The sequence below is a fragment of the Protopterus annectens genome, chromosome 11.part0 (assembly GCF_019279795.1).
Source record: "Protopterus annectens isolate FY-2018-M chromosome 11.part0, PAN1.0, whole genome shotgun sequence".
Taxonomy (NCBI): domain Eukaryota; kingdom Metazoa; phylum Chordata; order Ceratodontiformes; family Protopteridae; genus Protopterus; species Protopterus annectens.
This window is the reverse complement of record NC_056745.1, coordinates 1,257,827,167-1,257,840,686: the sequence shown is the minus strand read 5'-3', so window position 1 is coordinate 1,257,840,686 and position 13,520 is coordinate 1,257,827,167. Positions and strand designations below refer to the sequence as shown.

The following is a 13,520-nucleotide window of genomic DNA, read 5'->3' as shown; positions in this document are numbered from 1 at the left end:
ACGATCATATTAACACTACCATAAATTCTGTCTGTTATCTAATAGTGTAGTACCTCGCAGAATGTGTAGTAGCAAACCCCGCCCCTAACCCCCCACAAGTGACATTGCGAACATTGCATTGCTTCTGTTTCAGTTTAATCAGTTTGTAAATACTTTGGTTCTGTGATGGTAAAATACAATGTACTTTTGTTACAAGTTGTCTGTGTGTCACAACAGCTTATTGTGTATTACAACAATGAATGCCTCTCTGCCCGATGGCTCTGGACGTGGGGTTGTAGTTAAATAACCATATCAGTGCTTCCTTTTTTACGGGTTTGGCCCAGCGTTACCAGCATTAATTATAGTGACAGGGTAATGAGAATTAAGACCGTTATTGTACTATGGTTGGATCGAAATGTAAAAGTGAGGAGAGTCGTCAGTTTACATGTAAGTTGAGTTGAGGATGATAAGATTAAACTGTTTCATTTATACTTGAATTTAAAATCCAACATACTTTAGTGTACTAGTTCATTATTAAAGCGCACTAGCTATATTTGCAACCAGTTATTTTTGTGCACTTCATTTAAAATGTAGAGCTCTGTGTAGTATTGCTCAATTGTTCAGATGTTCACGTAATGTCCAGAGTTGGCATGCCTTTTGCAATACATGTACGTACTTTTTCTTAATGTCATGGCTTTTGCTATTTATGTAGGTGTTTTGGTAGATAATTTTGTATTACTTTTGCTAGAAATAAAGGTGATTGTGCCATTAAAAACCTGTCTGATTTATATTTGTTTTATAAACATTATGTTCCAGTCCGGTGTACATTTCTTTTTGTGTTTCAGCGCTGTCAATGTAGCAGTCCAGTTTTGTTATATATGTGCCAAGGTATATTACAGATATTTCAGCGCTCTGAATGTAAATTGTAATTGTCACTACCACAATCAAAAGGAATCCCTGCTCACATGTTCACCAAACACCAAAACGTAGAACAGTTTGAAGAAGGCACAAATCCAAGATCCATACAAATACTTTAAACAGACTCTTCAGTCCAACAAACATGAACATTTAGTAAAATGACTGTGCAGTCCACTAACGCAATTACAGCAACACTGCATTTTCATTTAAACAACTTCTTCAGATGGAGACAAATGCATACCTACACAAAACACTCCATTTATATACTCATTAAAATTAAACAATTAATCAATAAAAGGGTGAGCTAGAAGCATCTTCATTTAAAGAGCTAGTGCTCATAATACAATCAATGTGTAGTATAATAACCTACTTTAATTCTAAAATAACATAATTTAAAAAATTTTAAAATACATAATTTTGAAGTACATCTTAAAATGCATTTAAAGTAAAACAGTAAGAAAAATTTACATAAAAGCTAAAAAATTATAGCTTAACTGATCTCGGCTTAAGCACAGGCATTAAAGAGATGGCATTATTTAATCCTGGAGGTTTGTTCAGCTCCAAGAAAAGCTGCCACAAAAGCTCCTTCTATTCAATCGAGGTCTCCCATGGGCCACCCCTTACATCTTTTTCCACTACTTCCAACACAAAGAAGCTAAATTTAGCTTCCTGACAGTTAGTTTGTGACTGAATAAAGCATTATTAGTACATTTTATTTTATCTCGTAATAATGCTCATATATTCTATTTAACCTCCGATTTCCCTAAATGAAATGCATCACAATGGTCACACAAACCTAAATACACTATCCCAGAAGTATGACAGTGAGCAAAATATTTGCTCCGAATCAATCTGTCCCTACTCTCTCTTAAAAATTGTATGCTTGGTACAGATATAGGGGCGTTGGGAATATCTTCCACACTTAAAGGTTCCCAGTTTACCTTCCTTTACTTTTTTTCATATCATATTTACACTCTAGAATAGTTTTTAAACTTTTGCCCCTTCTATATGTACACTTCAAAGGCTCATCAAAAATACATTTCAAGTCTGAAATCTGACCAAACCTATATCATTCTTCCTCATCCTAATTCTGGGTGCACTACCATTGTAGTCCACTACAAAATTCCCTGTACCATCACTACTAGGCTTAGTGGATTTTGTCACATTCAAAACTACATTCAAACCCAAAATGGGTTTAAATTTATCATCCCTACCTTCCTTAACTTCCCTCAATATAGACTCAATAAGATCTTTAGGGTAGCCTCGATCCAGAAACATATTGTGTAAAATTTTACACTCCATGAAAATCACACTCTCTTGATGTCATACGGCTCCCCCTCAGGTATTAACCTTTAACAATACCTTTTTTCTAATGGTAAGGGGTGAGCACTATTAAAGGCCAAATACGAATTTGAAAATGTTGCCTTCCTGAAAATCTTTGAATAAAAAGAACCATCCCCTTTGCCTATAGTAATATCCAGATAGTTTAAAAATTCTTTGTCCTCTTTGTAGGTAAATTTTAAATCAGTAGAATCTGAGATGTACTTAAAAAAAATTCATCCTTCGTACCCACCCATAAAAAGCACATATCATCCAAGAGGCGCTTATAAAATTTTCAATTGTGGGCATAATTTCAATTTAATAATATATTTATCTTCCCAAGCTGTTAAAATTATGTTAACATATGTGGGGGCACATCTTGCTCCCATCCCTACCCCCTGAATCTGTTTAAAAAAATTCCCCCTCATAATGAATAAAATTATTATTCAAAAGCTAGCTCACCCTTTTATTGGTTGTTTATTTTAATGAGTATATAAATGGAGTGTTTTGTGTAGGTATGCATTTGTCTCCATCTGAAGAAGTTGTTTAAACGAAAACGCAGTGTTGCTGTAATTGCGTTAGTGGACTGCACAGTCATTTTACTAACTGTTCGTGTTTGGACTGAAGAGTCTGTTAAAGTACAAGTGTTTGTGTGGATCTTGGATTTGTGCCTTCTTCAAACTGTTCTACGTTTTGGTGTTTGGTAAATTGTAATTGTGCCATAAAAAAACTATTTTGATTTGTCCATGTGCATTAAAAACCTTCCTAGCACAGTTGTCTTTGTTGATATTTCAGCGGTCGCTGTCACTCAAATATGCCAATCAATTTTGACACTCCCAAAGCTGCATAGTACCGCCCGTGAGGTACTACACTATCTGTCAATAAAAAACTAGGTTCCCTGTACAGAATTAAACCATTTCTGACTCCTAAACATAGGACAGCTGACGGCTAAAACCACTATTGCCCAGACCCACCTGATCTCTGCCCTATTCTATGCTTCCACCATTTATACCAATCTTTCTAAAAACAACCTTAAACTTGCAACTTGCTATAATAACATAGCCAGATTTGCCACTGGTAACCTTTTCAGAACTCACCACTGTTTTAACCTCAAACAATTAGGATGGTTAGAACTGCAGCACCAACTACTGTCACCAACTTACTATTACCCAAATGATACTTCACCACCCTAATACCCCCATCCTCACTAATCTGACTACCCCATACAAAAACCTTATTACTCTTCGCTCATCCAACAGGCTCCTAGTCTCGACTATTAAATCTAACAACAAAGCTGGGGACTCACTTTTCACAAACACAGTGGGGAAAAGCCTGGAACCTGCTTCCAAGTGAACTGTCTTCTCTCTCCTTTACACATCTTTTTAAAACTAGTCTCAAAGAACATCTTAAAACTCACTGGCTGTGTCCCTGTACAAACCCTGACTTGAATACCCTCTACCCCACTCCTATCTCCCTCTGTTTTAATTATCTCCTGTAGTTTCACTCAAACCTTTCTCTGTCTTATGCTATTGAACAAAGTTGCCTGTTCTAACAATAAAGCTAACCTCTATGTATTCCTCCAGCAAAAAAAAAAAAAAAAAATACTTAATCTTTTCCTTCCTCTATTCTTTAGGGATAGAAATTACTACTTGGAGTGTAGTTCATATTTCATAGCTTTATATGATTCTATATTTTATATTACCTCTTTCCTCACTAATTTATCACTGTTCACTTTTTTTCTCTCTCAATTATGGTTATTATCTGTGCTTCAGTATTCATCTTAATATCTTCATATCATATTTCATATAAATATTGCTATACATTTGCCTATGTTTGGAGCTTTTCTCCCCGGGCCTCTACTGAAAATGGACATGTATCCAGTTTGACTAGCCCGGTCAACAAATGTAAATAAACCTATGAACCTACTACTTGTGCACAAAACATGGCACAACAACATACTGAATACATCATTCATATTTATTCTTTTATCCTACAACATATACTCCAGATTCAACATCTGACATCAATAATGAAAGAGAATTTAAATCTCAAACATAAAGCGCACTAACCAGTAGGCTTCTAAGCATGTACCATAACGTCTTACTGGAGCCATGTTTTTGTGGGAAGTGGACCATTGTTTCAATTGAGCCAGCAGGAAAACTTATCCAGTATCTGAACAACAATAAAACATGGTCATAATCACTGCCACAAACGGCACCAGGAGGTGAAAGTCAGAACTCCAGTTTAATGACCCCCCCCCCCCTAAACAAAATGAGATCTAAACCTATTGTCACTATCCACAAAAGGAAAATGCAATAAATATTGTATAAGAAATACCTAACTAAGACGCACTAAAACCTTCAATTACATCTTCTCAGCTGAGCTAAAATTTTGCAGAGCAACACAAAAATAACATGGTAAACCACCTGGAAAACAAGACTCGCAAGCAAAAAAAATGAAAAGAAAATTAGCCAGTTAGCAATGCAAATAGCACCCCTCCATTATCACAAGCACACGCACACATGTTGAAATTACTGCACACTCAGAGTGCAGGAAAACCAGCAACCTGTAAAAAAAAAAAAAAATAAACTTATAATACAAAGCTTTACACTATATAAACCATACAACATGGAAACAAGAAGTATATCAAATACAGATGTCTGTTTAAATTACTCCAGTAATGAAACCCAATGCAAGAGATGCTATTAGTAACACAAGTTTGCATCACAATCTCCCAAACATAAAAATGCTCACTTGCCAGTAATGTCCAAGTGTGTAGTCTAAACAAGTCCCATTCATTCTTCAAGCAGCATTCTCCTACAAAGCTGATTGCTTCTCCATACTTGACAGAACAGCTTGAACAGTGGAATATAGCCTTTGTCTGTAAAACTGACTCCAAAAGTTGTCATATATAGCAAATTACGGCAGTCATTTGTAATCCCACTGCCACCAACCACAAAAAGCTAAATATTTTAATTGTATAAAATAAAGGCTGCACTAACATCTGTCCAACCTTTCATTATGACTGTGAGCTCCACAACCAAGAGGAATTGTGTAGAAAGTCACACGCATATCATTCCATAAAGTAGCATACCCACCCTCAAACAATTAAGCCAAGCCTTCTCTCTCCACAGGGTGCCCATAGACAATATCTGACTGTACTCCTTTCTGTTGAATGTATGAATAGATTACACTGGTTAACACATTCAGATAAGTACATTCATTCAAATGAATAAGGCATTTTAAACAGCTCGGCATTTAATCTTCTCATTCAATGAAGTGTCAATACCATGCCAGAAACCAATGCATGTAGCACCTCATCAAGGTGGGTATGACCATTTTCACCTCTGACCCATTGTTTAATCCAGTATGTCCAGGAATTAAAAACACTAAACACAAAGCAAAGGATGGCTGTAGCAATTTTAGAATAATTAACATGCAAACCAATTGACTCAAGCTTCTTTAACTACAAACTGAGAATTATGTAACTATTTTTTTTATATATTTAGTCAATGTTTTAGTTAATGCAACACCCTAAGAAATTGTAAATTTTCAATGGAGAATGATATCTGCAGAAAATGGTAATAAAGCTACATATACAGTTTTAAGTGTCCTATTTATAGGCTTGTAACAGACTTGGAACAACTGAAAAAATAATTCCAGCGAAAATATGGGGAACTACAAATATCAGCTGCCCAAGAAGAGTTGTAGGAAGAGAGTTTGGCATGAGAGAACACATTCATTTTAATTATGCACTTCCCCTGTAAGAACCAAAACCTCTAAACTTATGAGTTGGGTTAAGCTTACAGAAACCAACATCTCAAGATGACCTGAAACACAAAAGCAAAAAGTACATTAAAGCATTTTGACAAACTTTTTTTTTTTTTTTTTTTTAACTTGTCATGTTAAAATGTTGTGGTCTTTAAATGCACTCACAGTGCATATACTGTCTAACAATACCATGCATATACCTGTTGTCAAAGTTTCCTTGACACAATGTATAAGTTCTCTTGTCTTCAGTGCAGACAAGACAGTACATACTCCTTCTCCACTTCCGCATACTGGGAGTCCATGTAAGTACCCAAGAGTCACCAGGAAAGCAGGTCTAAGCATGTTATGCCCAGTAACTGTTTCCATACAAGGATGCGATTTAGTCATAGGTCGTAGGCTCATAGGAGCTGCACATCAACTGAACTGGAAGGACATTTCAGCTTTGCCAGTACCCATCCTTAAGTCTTTCTTACCAAGAATTAATTCATTAGTACCCAACCTCTTATCCTTTTTAAAGGCAGACAGTGGGTCACACTGTTTAACATGGAGAGTTAGTTTGTTCTAGAGAGGTAGGTAAGCACTGTTATAAATCTATCCCTCCACCATGAATATATATATATATAATGTGTGTATGTTTTAAAACTGACAATAAAGAGGTCTAAGTGAACATCTCCCCTGACTCCTTTAGCTAGGGTCAAACAAAAAATCTTCTCTAAAGCTGATTGCAACCTCCTGAGGGATAGTATAAACAGCCCCACAGCCCCCTCCTCCTCTGTTGGAACTGGCACCAATGTTCAGATCTACACCAAAGTACTATGCGAACACTTGTATATGCATGGAATCAGGAATACCTGACGGGACAAAATCATCCTCCGCAAGGAAGAGTAAACCTGTCTGGTGGACATTTGCAGTAACTAAACTGTATAACAAAAGGAAAATTGCTGTCCAGAGCCAAGAATGAGCAGGTGCCCAATTTGAAGCAATCTCCTCTTAGTGTGAACAAGCAAGGTCAAGGACACCACCTACACAAATGCTGTAGATATAGCCAACCTGCTGGCTTCAAGATTCAGTGAAAACTTGACCCCTCTGTCCCCCATCAGTAAACCAGGGCATCCCCAGTATCTGTTCCCTCCCCTTATTTCTATGGAACAGGTCATCACTGCCCTCTCAAAGGCAAAAAATAAAGCATCCATGGGAGCCGATAACATCCAGTGTTGCATCCTACATGAACTCAGAAATTAACTTGCACCACCATTAGGCACTCTATTCAACCAAAGTACCAGCTTTGTCCCAGCCAAGTGTAGGACAGCCACTGTCATCCCTTTACGCAAAGATGGAGCGTCTTGTCGATCTGGGAAATTATAGACCCATCAGCCTAACTAGCCTGATCTGCCAGGAAACGGAATGGATTATGGACCTCATTAACAGGGACACTGACCACCTCCAAACACTTGGCCATACAGTTTGGCTTTGCCAAGGTGCTGTCATGTCTGTTAAATCTAGTAGACTTCTTTGAGACAGTCACCAAAGCCACGGGCGAGGGAAGACCGTGCACACTAAATACCTTGACATGGACAAGGCCTTCAACACTATTCCCCACTCAGGCATAGTAGACAACTCTCTCAACTAGGTATCAAGCCGTATGTTATCAGATGGCTAGCAAACTGGCTCACTGATGGAACCCATCTAATCAAAATAGGGGAAGCCACCTTAAGCAGTAGACCCGTAACAAGTGGCGTACCCCGAGGATTGGTCATGGGGCCTCTGTTATTTGGGATATACTTCTCTGAGGTGGAATAGACTCCCTCACCACATCAAGCAGAGTACCTCGTTATCCCTTTCTAAGCACAACCTGGATAACTGGATGGGAAACAGAAAATACACCCCTGAGATTCAACCTGTGTCCCTTCTGGACTGGACTTTGGGTGCTGACTTGTCTAAACATGGGCTAAATTCTTGGCTAGGCTTAAGGGCCTCAAGGGCAATAGCCTAGTAACTTCCTATGATCAAGTGGAATTTGCTTGTTACACCCTTGCCTGCTGCTAGAGCGTCACAGTCTGCAAGGAGAAGACAAAACACAAAGAAGAACATACATAGAAATACACAAAACAATAAACTGAATGATGTGCTGAAACAATTAAGCAATTGGCTTACTAGGTGTTTCCAAATAAATTACGTATTCAGTCTGGATGAAGTATGTTAACTAATACAAAGAATAAAGCTCTTTCTGTGTTAAGACTAACTTTATATCCCAATAACATCGCTTTGATTTCACATTGTCAAACAGGGCAATATGTTAAGAGGCACATGAACTCTCCTGACACAAATAATGTGCTACAGATTTATGAATGTCTTTCTCCCTGATTATATTCAACCAGTGATCTTTAAGTATAATGAGACTTAAAAGTCAGCATCTAAATAACCTTTGTTTAAACTAGAAAAGCAAACTTATAAAGTACATTTTATTTTATGGTATTTAACATTTGTGTGGAAAGTCCATTTTGCTTGGGAATTGACTGGCATTCCAGAGTGGGCAGGCATAAGAACAGTGTGGACCTAGTCTGAATTTTAGTTTAAGGGTTGGATTACTGAAAATATCATGAATGTCATAGAGGGAGGATGCTGAGGCTTTGGTCTGAGAGAATCTGATTTTAGAAATGTGATGTCTTTCGGCTTTTCCCAGGTTAGGGGTTACCACAGCGGAACTCCGGTCCACTAATGATTGGCAGGAGATTTTTACGTGCCGAGTTGCAAGTCCTGATGCACAACCTTCAACAAAGGTACACCCCTTCACGCACATCTCCACACAGGAGCCACTTTAGCTGAGAATCGAACGGACAACGTCTTACTGTGAGGCAACAACGCTATCGCAGCACCACCACTGCAGTGTTTTTGCCCCTTTAATTCAAATTTGATCCTTTGGTTGGGAAATAGAAAATTTACTTAACTTCTCTCCCTACTAAACTAATGGATTGATATTGCCACAAAATTAAAAATTCTACTCATGAGGCTCTCAAAATATCTGTTAACTTCAGTTCAACATGAGGAGTATTAGAATCTTGTTGAGTAGGAGTATTAGAATCTTGTTTAAAGGGGGAGGGAAAATGAAAGATCAAATGGGAAAGGACATTTGACTAATCCTAAAATAGTGGCTTGAAAGGGCAGATGGCCTATTACAATCCTGTGATCGCTTAACCATAAAGGTTCAAAACGGAGACACAGTCATGTAGAATCTTAATCAGTTGCTAGATCAGGTTTAATGATTTACCATATCAGTGGACTGGGCCTAGTTTTCCCCTTTTCAGTTAAAAACTAGTAACATGACCAAAAGAATTATCACAGGGTTTTACAAATGCAGTTTACAAACTAAAAACGTGATTCAAATTAGACAAAATGAACAATCATAAAAAAACACTTTCATAAAACATGCCATAAATAGGATTGGATAAGAATAAAATCTGTGAGGGAGATTCATAAGTGTGATGCATGCTGCATAAGGCAAATGCATAGGGATCAGCAATTAAAGCCATATGTATACACATCTGTAAAATGATAAATATTTATATCCGTACAAAATGAAAGCACAGTTTACTATTAAATGTCTGAAGTGCCTCTGCTCTACCTGCATGTGGTGGAAAGGCACTTCTCAAATTGGCTGAATGCTGAACCAAAATACATCAACTATGCTGCAGCGAATGGGTAGTATAGTTTGAGTATCTGAGTTTGGCACTGTGAACGGGGATAGTGGTTCAGTGAGGAGCAGGGAATTAACTCACTTTCTCACTGTAGTGTGGTCTTGGAGTTGGTATATTTAAGTTGCAGGGGGCATAGCCCCCCTGAAAATAGCACAATTAACATACTGTTGACTGTAGACTGTAATGCTATGTTAAGGTGCATAGCCTAGGTGACTGACGTCACCTTGCGCTATGTCAAATGCATTGAACTACAGATGTCAATGTTTTTATTTTTGCCATGGCTGCTGTTTCATCATTCCAAATTCAGCATTTCAGGTTGACCATTGTGACCAGTCGCTGAATGCAGTTTTGGAATTTCAATAGTAAACCCTATAGAACACTGTGGTATCAGTTTCACTCCACAGGCATCACCAACATCCTAGCAAAGAAATTTCACTCCAATGTCAGGACTCCAGCAAAGCTACTAGTATTCTAGATTTAAACGGGTGACTTACATGATGCTCTCTGATCAAAGTGAATCAGCCTTGAGTACAATAAAGAACTCTACTTCCACGTCTGAATAAGTAACTAGTAGTTTTTTTCCCATTGTTCTATATATTTACTTCCCTTTACAATTTAATATCTCTGTACAGTTTTTGTTTCTAAAGTATGGCAATGAAACAAAGTACTCACTGTCACTATGGAAACGTAACGGCTTACCACAGGAACTGCAGAGCAATAAGTCACCAGAATTATGTGCAAGGTTAGAAGGGTAATAAGTTTACAATGTTGAGAGGACAAGAGGGGCCCAGACTTGAGCAATATAAAAAGGCCTACAATTCTTAGCTGTAGCCCTTTCAACATCTCTGATGTTAGTTTCTGATGTTAGTTTATGAAGAAAGTGAAGGAAAGAAAGAATGACTGCTTTAATCTATTTCAGATTGTTGTTTACATACATGTATGTACAGACTCCACCAGAAACGAGCAAGGTTAATCATTCCTTTTTTTTTTTCATTATCCATTTGCTAAACAGATGGGTAGCTTGGTCTGAAGATCCTTTCTAGCCACAACTTGAGTGCAGAGACAAGTACAAGCAAAACTACAGTACAGTCAAACTATAGTATAGTCATCATTTTCCTTGCCTTTAATTTCTCTATAAACTGGCTAAAATTTCTTTAACTATTAAAACATCTCATTGCAAATGACAGAAATTAGGACTGTCCTTAGACAGCCATACGATACAACAGAAGTAAACAGGATATATTACTACTTTTTCTTTTGGCTTTTCCTGTTTAGGGGTTGCCACAGGGGATCACGTGTCACCTCATGATTGGCAGTTGAGTTTTAATGTTGCTGAGTTGCCAAACCGGCGCCCAACCTTCCACAGAAGGCACACACACACACACACACACACACACACACACACACACACACACACACACACACACACACACACACCCCCACCCCTAGGGCCAATTTAGAGTGTCCAATCCACCTACAGCATGTCTAATGTTCCCAAATGTACAAATTCTAGAAACATCAAAGGCTACATTGAAATATGCATCTGTACAAACAAATACAAGTCTAATAAACTATCACTTATAATCTGTAATAAATGAAAGCTTTGCTTAAGTATTCATCAAACTACCCATCAGCAGTATGAAAAGTGTGCCAGAAACTAGGTGAACTTTGTAGTAATCCACTGTATCCTAATGAGAAACAGGATTTATTACTGTGCAGCTAAATTAATAACCGATAAAGTTCTACCACAAGAACACAGGGTAGTGAGGTCAAGGAAGGGGAGAAAGCTAATACCATCATGGAAATGATGAATAGAGAAAACTATAAAACACTCTTGGAAGACTATAGAAGAGTGAATAAATCAGGAAAAATACTAAGAAAGATGGGATAAAAGCAATGCACAGTATTAGAACAGACCAGGATCTATCCTGCATTGTCACAAATACACTAAAAATTTCAGCACAGGTGGAAAAACTTAGAAGAAACAAAGATAAATGGAAAAGAGAAGTACAAAATAAGCAATTTATCGATGACCCAAAAAGGTTTTATAGGGAACTGGGAAACAATGTAAATGGAATTGAAAGACAGCCACAAAAAGAATAAATGGATGCATTTTGGAGAAGTGTCTCTGAAGATCCCATGGAACATAACAAAGATGCTAAATGGATAGAAGAAGTAAAAGAAAGAATAAGAAGTTTAAAGATACATGATATGAAATGGGATGAAGTAACAGCCAGAGAGATTGAAACAAAGTTAAGAAAAGTGTCTAATTGGAAAACACCAGGCCCAGATGCAGTACCTAACTTCTGGTTAAAAGTATTAACATCCTTGCATGAAGATTTAGCCATGAGAAACTATTTATATGCACACCCAGAATAGACACCAACCTGATTAACGTCAGGAAAAACAATGCTCCTACTTAAGACTGAACTTGCAAGCTGCCCTAAAAATTATAAACCAATAACTTGCCTTCCAAAGATGTATAAACTACACACAGGAATTGATGCTGACAGTTTATAGTAATTTTAGAAGAAAACTCAATTATGGCAGTAGAACAAAAGGGCAATAAAAGAAAGTCATATGGAACAAAGGATCATTTTATTGTTAGTCAAAGTGGAGAACTGTAAAAAGGGGAAGAATCTAAGTATGGCATGGACTGACTATAAAAAAAACATTTGATAGTATCCCACATTCATGGATAAGAGTGCTTAAAAATATATAGGATACACCCTACACAGATCAACTGCATTACAGTGACCATGAAACAGTGGCAGACCACTTTGCAATTAAGCCAAGAGTGCTTAAAAATATATAGGATACACCCTACATGGATCAACTGCATTACAGTGACCATGAAACAGTGGCAGACCACTTTGCAATTAAGCCATAATAAAGGACAAATTATCTCTGGGATATAAATTCAAAGGGGGATATTCCAGGGTGGCACTCACTGCTGCTATTCTGCCTTGCCCTTAACCCATTAAGCTGTTTACTCAACAGCTTAGGCTATGGCTGTAATTTGGCTCCTAGAAGACTTCTCCTCTTCTTTTTGTCGAATTTAAAACTGTAAAGCTCATCAGATGAGGAACTGAAAGCTCAGCTGCAGGTTGTGAAATCATTCATAAATTCCAGTGCCTTGGATCAGCTTATTCACACCCCTACCATGGGCAGCAGTATCCTAGACCTGGTCATTACCAACATGGGCAACCAGTGTTCCACACCAGAGGTCAGTTCCTTGTTGGTCTGATCCAACCACAAGCTAATCACCCTAGACATCCACATCCCGCCCCCACCCCCAATTAGGGAAACCACCGTAAAAAACTTCTCCAAAGCCAACTTCACACTTAAGACAGAAGTGGCAAACTTCATGACACCCATGCAGACGGACAATAGAGGTATGACTACTGAATACTACAAAGATGCACTTTATAAGCACTTGCACGAGTGCATGGATCATGCTATCCCTAATAGAACCAAGATGCTATCCTCTAAAAAAAGGAAGCCGATCTGGTGCCTCTGCCATAAACACTCTACAACAGAAGAAAGAAACTGTTGCAAAAAAATAAAATCCCATGACTGGAGGAACTCCCTGGTCACCCTCAGTAAGAAGCTGAGATCCCTCAAAATCCTCCAAAGCTAGTTACGAAAACAAAATTGCCACTGACTCTGAAGACAACCACAAAGCATTCTGTAGCTATGTCAAGAATCTCAATGAAAGCACTCAGATCTGCTCTGAGTTACAGCACAATGGCACTAAATATGCAGAACCAACTGATATTGTCAACATCCTGGCAGATAGGTTCAGTGCTAACTTTACCCCCCTCTCGCCCCGTAGAG

General features: G+C 37.9%; 1 protein-coding gene across 1 annotated transcript in view; it reads left to right on the top strand.

Moving 5' to 3' along the window:
• The window catches only part of LOC122815059 (peroxisomal succinyl-coenzyme A thioesterase-like), a 621,446-nt gene that overhangs the window by 29,232 nt on the left and 578,694 nt on the right, over positions 1-13,520 (top strand). The window lies entirely within an intron of this gene.